Below are 9,924 nucleotides of genomic sequence, written 5' to 3' on the forward strand. Positions count from 1 at the left end.
CAAACTATTTTATCTGAAGTTCGTAGAGATACTGTTCATTAAGCCATTAAACACTCTGAAATACAGCATTTCTCCTTTGGTAACAATGCCAAAATTTGTTTTAGTTTTATTTTACAGGTTATGTTAAATTATGTAGCCAATATTTCAAATTGTGATTGCAGACTCTTCAATTATTATCAAATGTTAAGAATAGTAGTCAGGAACTCTTACATTTCTCGACTACTATGTCAATAAACAACTTATTTACTCTTGCTTGAGTAATTTTCTTTATTAATTAAGTGAATTATCACTAGAGTAGCAGTACTCTTAATTCTAGCACTCTTTATACTCATGGGGCTGTATTACAGAAACATCTTAAGTTTGAAATCTTATTTTCTCTGTTTAGTCACCATGACAACTTCAGTTAGGACTGAATTTAGGACAGAAGCAATTACAGAACAACAGTTTTTAAGTTCATAATCTCATCATTAAGTCCAGATAAGAAAACAGTATTACACAAACATCCTAACAAGACAAAATCTCCTAAATTCTGTCCTAACTTAAGATAAACCCCAGAGGTGACTTAACTACCATTTAAAAATCTGTTTCTATCATTTTATTTTATATAATTTTTCTTATTACCTTTGTGTTTTAATGTTGATGAAAACTTGTCAGATAAAGCATCACAGTGATGGCAGTGAATAATGAGACAGAACTGAACATTTTGCTGTTTATGAGGAGGAATAACGTTAGCATGATCAGCTAAAGCGTTTGGGACCTGAAACTGGGGAGTGGCGACGCTCTGATAAACAATGCAAAGCACTGTGATCAGTAGTTAATCAATAGTTATCATAAGAATCCAAAATTAGTAAATATTTATTCAGTAGATTATTCTGTAATACTTATTTTGTAATTATTGTTTAATGAATAATAACTACCCTTATAATTAGTTTGCTATTACCTAATGAGTATTTCTTGATAGTAAATAGTAGTGACTTAGTGCTGCACTAGCAAGAGATGATTCAAAACGTTTATGTTTTTACTTGTTTGAAATTTTGGTTCTAGTCTGTTTTGATGTGAAACTTCTTCGAAAATACAGGCAAAAATGAAATACAGTGAAAATTAGTATGTAAATTTGGAATTTTATATATCATAAACAGTTATTCATTCCAGTTCAAAGTCAAGCTCTCAGTGTAGTTTGGATTAGTTGTACAGTTATGAAAATTTAATTTTGTGGTTTCCCACAGTTGTTTACAGTTAAATTCCAGAGCACCTTCTGCTCATGTTTAGGAATCAACAACCTAGATTTTTTAACAAGAAATTTAAATTAATTTTTAAATATGGACCTATTTACACAGATGCCCCATTTCTCACAATGGATTAAGCCTATTCTTAGACTAAAATGCAGTGCCAATGATCAACCATTGGAAATTCTGTCTATTCTTAGCCTTAATCTTGGCGTGGGAGTTAGTCCTGCAAATGCACTAATCTTGGTTTTGCTATGTGTTTTTGTTTTATCTGTAAATCTTGTGTGAAAATGCCTTTGGCTTTGTCGAAAAAATGTTCTAGATTTACTGAATGTTAATGAATAGCCATGGCTTTCAATAATGAGAATATCAATACTTATCAATGATTTTGTTCCGATTTATTGATTTATAAACCCAATCATTTCCATTTAACAAGTCAGCTACCTCCTCACTAAAAGGCACAGACAAAAAGGTTTACTGGTTTCCTGAGTCCAGTCTGCATGGTCAGACTGCAGTGTTAAGTTCTAATCGTTTTTTCCACTGAACATGCTTATTAAGCACTGCGGAAGGCAAATGAGAGCTGATTTCCCATGATTGCTAATACTGTGCAGAAATATCCATGCACATTCCATCAGCACACTTTCTGCACTTTCAGTGTACACAGTAGAAGTACTGTGAATGTTGACTGGGAGGCTTGTAACCCAGAACTTCTGTTAAATTCACAACAACCATTTCAGCAAAGCAAGTAAAAAAACACAGAGAAGCTTAAACCAGATACAATAAAAATGTGGATTTTTCTAGTCAGAAACCTGTAGAATAACTTTGTCTTTGATATTGATAGGTATTTGCTGTAAGGTTCAATAAATCACACTTTCGTGAACTACAAATTACTTTTTATTAAAATAATAATATTTTATCATGTTAAGTTGGCCTGTGGCCCACTCTTACTGTATGCCTAAGGCCACTGATTATGGAAGTATATCAGTAGCAAAATTAAAATGAAAATATAAAACGGTAATATATGTGTATGTATGCATTTAAATTTCCCACTTATATATGCTATGTTTGACTTAAAATGAAAAATCAAATTTAATACAGCCATTTTCTTTTGTCATGTGGCATACTAGTGTTGACATTTCATTTACACCAAGACACAGACACTTTATAAGTAGCTTTATTTAATTTAAAATGTATTTAATAATGCACCATAATGTTACTGCTGCATCAATTAAGGTGGAATGGAAAATATGTATATTAGAATAAGAAGCTTAAACTATATAATCATCTAAATAACTTCAGCCTCAAACTGAAGGCAGTGACTGAAAGACTGTGTTTATAACCAGGGGAAGGCCACCCTTCAGATTTTAGTTGATGCCAAGTAGGAGTATCTTCTACAAAGTGAGCATCAGATGCGGCTATATTGCTCTACCATCACCTCACCTACTTATATGTTACATTAGTTGTGGAGAGCTGCAGAATTAAGCTAGCTAAAAGCCTTTTTTAACACTAGCTAACATTACAGTCCCCAAAAAGGCCTTTATATACTGTTTTTACCAGCTGGCTAACATGAACAAGTTCACTGTGACACATATACCAGCGATCTTTGTAATATTAATTTTGAAAAAGGAAATGAGTACTTTTATGTTGTGTGAATGTGATGAGAGTTCATTTATTTTGAGCTAATTGAAAGCTGTGCAGTTGGCTAGCTGGCTCCAGGTGCTAAATTGGCAGCAGTGGTATGTCTGTCATTCAGTGTGACTCTCTCACACACACAGCATCCTGCTTTTAGGATGAATCTGAAGAAGTGTGTCAGTGTTACTCCTTTTTCTAATAGATCTATGATACACTATATAGACAAAAGTACTGGGTTGTACTGATGAGCTCAGTGACTTCAAACATTGCACTGCCAGTGGACTCTGGAGCAGTGGAAACGTATTCTGTGGAGTGATGAAGTCTGATGGACGAGTCTGGGTTTTGCAAATGCCAGGAGAATGTTAGCCTGACTGCATTGTGCTAAGTGTAAAGTTTGCGGGAGGAGGGATGATGCTATGGGGTTGTTTTTCAGGGGTTGACCTAGGATGCTTAATTCCAGTGAAGGGAAATCTTAATGCTTCAGCAGACCAAGATATTTTGGACAATTCTGTGCTTCCATTGATTGATTGATTGATTGATTGATTGATTGATTGAATTCAGAACCATTAGCCAACTGTGTTTGCACATAGAGGAATTAGATCTCTCTGTGTTTAACCCATCCGTGCAGTGAAACACTCACATGCACACTAGTGAACACACACACTAGGGGGCAGTAAGCACGCTTGCCCAGAGCAGTGGGCAGCCCTATCCACGGCACCCGGGGAGCAGTTGGGGGTTAGGTGCCTTGCTCAAGGGCACTTCAGTCACGTACTGTTGGCCAGGGGGACCAAACCGGCGACATTCCGGTCACAAGGCTGGTTCCCTAACCTCAAGCCCATGACTGCCCCCTACTTGACTGGCGCTCACAGAGCCCTGACCTCAACCCCATCGAATACCTTTGAGATGAACTAGAACAGAGATTGTGAGCCAGGCCCTCTCGTCCAATATCTGTGTCTGACCTCTTAAATGCTCTTCTGGATGAATGGGCAAAAATTACAACTGTAAAGGGATGTCAAACTCCATATTAATGCCTATGGATTTAGAATGGGATTACCTGTAGGGGTAATGTGTGGATGTAGCAATACTTTTGTTTCTATAGAGTGTCGTCAGTTCACATGAGCACTTCATTCAGCATCTGCATGTTCTGCAAGCATATCTTCATGCCAAAAAAGAATATCAATAAAGGCAGGAATGACCCCCCCACAGAGAGAAAGGCAGAGGGGGGAGTTGAAGCAGATGCTGGATAAGGGGAAATATGACCCTGCTAATACAAGACCTTTAGTACAATTAAGATTAAAATCTGATGGTTTTGCAGTCTAATGGGATTTGGCTTAATCCTTGTGTGGTGTTGATGTGTTTGTTACTCAGTGGACTGGTGGACCCACCACATTATTGTTTTTTTTTTTTAAATCAGTACAGCCATAACAGTTTATGTAATACATGTAATAATACCAGATGTTTAAAATATCACAAGTAGCCAGTGTAGGGTTCTCCTTTACCAGCTGTAGCCAGTCAGCAGCCAGTCCATGTTGTCCACCCTCACACACACACACACACACATATACAAACACACACAGACACACACACACACTAACAGCAGGCCATGTAGGAGGAGAACATAGTGAAGGACACAGCACTTCCACACTTTTATTCCCCGCAGGTTCACCCCAACACCACATGTAATATAAATGACTAGGGGGTGTACAGTGTGAAGTCATTGAAAATGTGTTGTTTTATATTTTCTTCACAGAAAATGAGCAAAGGCCAAGGAATCTTGAAAGGAAGGTTGAAATAATAATAAATCACATACATTTTTCTTTTGGTAAACATTGAAAATGGGTCCCACAAACCCCAACACCACACAAGGGTTAATGGTTACAATTAGACACCACTAATTTCCTAGTTTATTGTAGGACACCTTTAGTTCCCATTAGGAAGCCATCTGGAATCAGTTCTAGAACACCTGTTAAACCATTAAAATCCTTTACACTGTAATATCAACCCATCAGGAAAACACAGAATACCATTAGTCACTACTGGACACCACCAGGAACGAACAGAACCTTTTTTTAATGGAACTGAAAACTGGAGGTCCTTGTTCTTCCACTCTCTCTCTCTCCAGACAGGATGAGTGTAAAAAGACCCTGACGGGGTGGGTTGTAACATTTCATGATGAGGAATCCTGCAGAATAGAACCTCAGTGATCTGAATACAGAACCACTGATGACAGAACCGCTGATGACAAAAAGACGAAGACGCATTTACCTAAAGTAGTCAGTATGGCTGTTGTTAAAAAGCTCCTCATTATTCACCACCATCACTGTAATATTTTATTATCAACATTAACACATGAAGGTTATAAGAGTGGACGGTGGAGAGACTTTTAAAACACTGTTAGAAAAAAAACCCTCATAAGTCAAAGCACCGTTTTCAATGTAGATAAATGCAATGTCATCATGCTAGTTATAGCGAACTATCCTGCCTGTCACAGCATAAAACAGTAGAAACAGATGGTTAAAACAGAAGTTAAGGCACCTCTGGGGTTTATCTTAAAGTTAGGACAGAATTTAGGAAATTTTGTCTAGTTAGGATGTTTCTGTAATATTGTTTTCTTATCTGTAGTTAGGATAAGGTTATGAACTTAACTGTTGTTCTGTAATAGCTTCTGTCCTAAATTCAGTCCTAAATGAAGCTGTCATGGTGACTAAGCAGATTTCAGATAAGATTTCAGACTTAAGAAGTTTCTATAATATGGCCCCTGATTTTTATTTGAGCTGACTATTATTATTCAATCTGACCATGGTTATTCTGCACAGTGTGCTGTTGTTGTTGTCGTTGTTTTGGAATAATCACTTCATAATGAATTCAGTAGACAGCCAACACTACATGCACTATGTCTTATGAAGGGGTACAAAGGGAGTGTAGGCACATTTTGTCTTTTCTCTCTTATTCTTTTTTTCATCTTATTTTCTTTTTCTCTGCATGTTTTTCTTGCATTTTATGTCTGTTGTTATTCCTTCTTTTATTATTCTCTCTCAGACTGCTTATTTCTTTTTTTCCTTGTCTATTTTTTCTAGTTCTTTCTCTTCTCTTTCTCCCTTTTTTCATCTACATTTTTCCCTTTGATTTTCTCATTTTCTCTTTATCTTATCCTTCACTTTTCCTTTGTTCTCTCTTTCTTCCTGGATTTTCTCATGTTTTTTGATTCTTCATGTTCTTTCATTCTCATTTTCTTTCTCTCCTCTTACTCTCTATTTCTCTTTTCCATTTTTGTCTCCCCTTTTTTTCTCATTTCGTTTCCCTCTCTTTTACTTTCATTTTCTCTCCATTTCTTTCTTTTTTCATTTTCTAATTCATTCTCTATCTTGCTCTTTTTATGTTTTTTCTCTCATCTCTCTCACTGTTTCTTTCACGGAGCTCAGCTTTATCACAGGTAAGATAACCACATGCTCAAACACAGGCATGTCCAGCTGTAAACAGCTTCTCACAGTGCTGTATTTTACAGAGCAGTATTTCATGCAGCCAATGAATGGAAGCTAGTAGCTGCTAATTAGCATGATGTAATTTGCTTTCACTCCTTCTTATTAATGTGACTGATTGAACTTTTTAAAAATATTTACAACACTTTGCTATTCCTAATTGTTCCAGATGTAACATGCAAGAGTTGAGTGGTTGGATGATGGAAAAGAGATGGAAGGCACCGTCCCATACATTTGGAATTCTATGGTTGAAAATGATTCAGGTTGCCAGTATCTCCAGCATCTAAAGCTTTCAACAGCCGCCTACTACCTCAATCAAACTGGCTTATGTGTCCTCTTATCAAGTTAAGATGACATCTGGCAAGTCTGTATGTATATCCAGTGTGTCAATTCTGTGTTTATTGTAAAACATGTAAGTATTATCTTCCTGGTTCTTGATATCAGTTAGTATGTTCCATTGGTTCTATCTAGGGCTGGTATTTTTTAAAAATCAATATCAGTACAGATACTTAGACTTGGGAGTTGTGCACCCTTCTCTAGATCCTAGGTCAGCACTCCTGGAAAACGCCAAGGTATGCAGAGCCAGAGATGCTCCAGGACCAGGGCTAGGAACCATTAAGTACCTTGGAATTAATCTATATTCATGTTAGAGAGATCCTCATGAGGTTAATTAAATACACCATGCAAAAAAGTGAAACCATCCTTTATTTAATTTCCAGTCAAAACATTAAATACAAATAATTTATTTTACAGCATCAGGAAAAAGCGGGTCTTTACTATATATATTTTTTACAAGAAATTACAAGAATACAAGATATTTTACACAATTACTAGCACAATTATTTGACCTACACTTTCTCTGCTTTCGTTTTATTTTGGTGCTTTTTTGGCTTTTTATTTAAGAGTTGACAGCATACCAGTTGAAATTCTGAGCTTTGTCATAACTGTTGTACTGGTTTATCACACATAAGCATAGATAACACAATATATCATGAGTCATGGATGTTACAGTCATATTTCAGTTGAAAAAGGAGCGGTATCTTGATCACCTCCTGCTATCTAGTTTGTTGTAATCTAAAAGGCAGTCCAGTTTGTTTTGAGACAGTGTACATAACAGAAAAGCCAGTCTCTTGGAGTTAGCACCAGCCCAGCATGGACACTAGACTATTCATCACAGTTCTGTTTCTTCCCATACTGCCTGAGGAACCGCCTCATTTAGTGAGCTCCATCAAGCGACACTATGTTCTCATATGAGACAAATTTAAACTGGAAACTGGCTAAAAGAAGAATTTAGTTATTGTCCAGTGTTACGCAGCCCTCCAGCATGGACTCCATTTCCCAGAATCCCGTGGATGATCATGTGACTCTCTCCACCACACACAACTTGCCATCAATCTGCCTCACCTGAATACTGATTATTTGCACCTGTTTTGTCTGTCATGTGACCTGTTTAGTTAGCCTTATAAGCCCAGGCTTTAGACCAGGGACTTTGTGAAGTATTGGCACTGTTTTCAGAGCTACCAAGTATTTCATTGTGCATTCCAGTTTGTTTTTCTCGTGTATTGAAATGCCTGTTTATTTGACTCTGCCTTTTGCTTTCTCCCCTTGGTTTGGTAATGACTGTGTTTTTCTGGTATTTGACTGTGTTGGAACTGACCTTAGCCTGTTTTTTTTGACCACAACTTTGGAAATCCCTGATTCAAGCAAAGCCTCTTTTGTTTTTACAATCCGTATGCATCTGAATTATTCTGTCCCGTTACATCCTGTTCTTTTTTTATTATTTGCACAATAAAAATATTTCTGATTTACTTCAATTCTTACTTATGATTCTTATTGAAATGTGAAAGCACATCTCAGAATAATAAACTGCAGCTAATGTACCAAAAATTTTGCATTTATTAAATTAAATTAAATTAATTTTATAGAAAAACTTATAAATGCATATACTGCAATACCAAATCATCAGAAAATGTTACTGTACCATGATATGCATTTGATGCTAGAATGTTTTGCACATTCAGATCATCGCAGACGCTGTCCAGTGAGAGAAAATATTCTCAACATATGTTGTTTTCCCTTATGTGTTATTTTCTTAGGGGTCTTAACCATGTTTACTGTAGAGTTTTAGCAAATAGCCTTTTGTAGAAGGGTAGAAAAGTAATTCTTGTCACCTGCTGTTTGCAAAAAAGTATAAGGTGAAAGGTGATAACACTCCAACCTTGTCAACTCACTCCTTTGTTTGTACTGAAATTACCTTTTGTTTCTGAATCATAAGTTGATAAGTCACTGCCTTTATCTCTACCCCCTACATCTCATTTCATATTCTCAGTCTTCATCTCCCCCTTACCCCTCCTCAAACTCCTTTTCTTCCTCCTTTCTCCCCGACAGTTTTCAATGTATGTTAAGGTCCTTCATATAAGGTCCCCAAAATATTCTTGTTAGACTGGTGACAGACTGGTGACCAAGCTGTGCCCGTGCATGATTTTCTGCATGCGTGTGAATAAAACGTGAAGAATCTGAAGATCCATTCTCCTGACTCTTCCTGCCGAATTTTTAACACCACCTGGTAAGCAGTTTATATTTTTCAGTACCACAGTTGTCTTAATTTAGAAAGAACCTCTTTCACCTGTCTCAATGTTTATAGGCACAGCCCAAGTAGACTGAGCACTTGTTGTGACAGGAACCCCACCACAACCACCACCACCGCCATGGTTAGTGATTGCTTTTTTCTCTCTCTCTTTTTTTGCTAGACCTTCCTATGAGAGCTGCTATCTCTTATTGAGTCACCAAGTGAGTGACTTACTAATATTCATTATTGAAACATGCAACCATCACCCAAGACAAACATTTAGTGGTGCTTTATGTTTAAATGAAACAAGATCATTGTGCTCTGTTTTAGTAATTTGCATTTACCACCAAATAATTAGTAATAAGCTTTTTAACAAATTGACAAATGAATTAAAAGTAAAATCTTTTGTTGTGTAAAAGTTAAAACTTGATAAATAAAATTGGTGTTGAATGCTGTTTCACATCCGAATTTCTCCAGACATTTGCTTCATACATGCATCCTAAACACTCACACTTACATGTATAAGCATCAGATTATGCCAAAGTAAATGTTACAGTTCAGTAAATATTACGTCATTCACACTGTCATTAGCAACGATTGAGCCACTGATTCTTTGGCTTTGTTCAAGCGAAAGGCTATGATACCAATGTGTGATGCTGTTGACCAACGGAGGTGTGCACATAGTAGCAAGCTGCTATGCTAAAGGATAAACCAAGACTAAAGGCTTTCATTACCTCAAGAGATGGGCTCTTCTTTTTTATACATTTCACTTATATTCATTCCCTCAATAACAGCCTGGACTAAAATTACCTTAGACTGTAACTGACAACACAGCAGCAGATGAGTGATTACTGAAAGAAGCAACTCAGCCGTTGAGGTAAGGGACACCTGTTACTGTGTTTTACACTGTTTGCATGTTGCGTTATGTGGTGTATTTGTGACATTTAAGTGAAAACAATAGTTTAGTTAGAATCTACTGTCTTTTCACCAAATACTGCCATTACAGATTTTGCCATGA

The sequence above is a fragment of the Colossoma macropomum genome, unplaced genomic scaffold (genome assembly GCF_904425465.1).
Source record: "Colossoma macropomum unplaced genomic scaffold, Colossoma_macropomum, whole genome shotgun sequence".
Taxonomy (NCBI): Eukaryota; Metazoa; Chordata; class Actinopteri; order Characiformes; family Serrasalmidae; genus Colossoma; species Colossoma macropomum.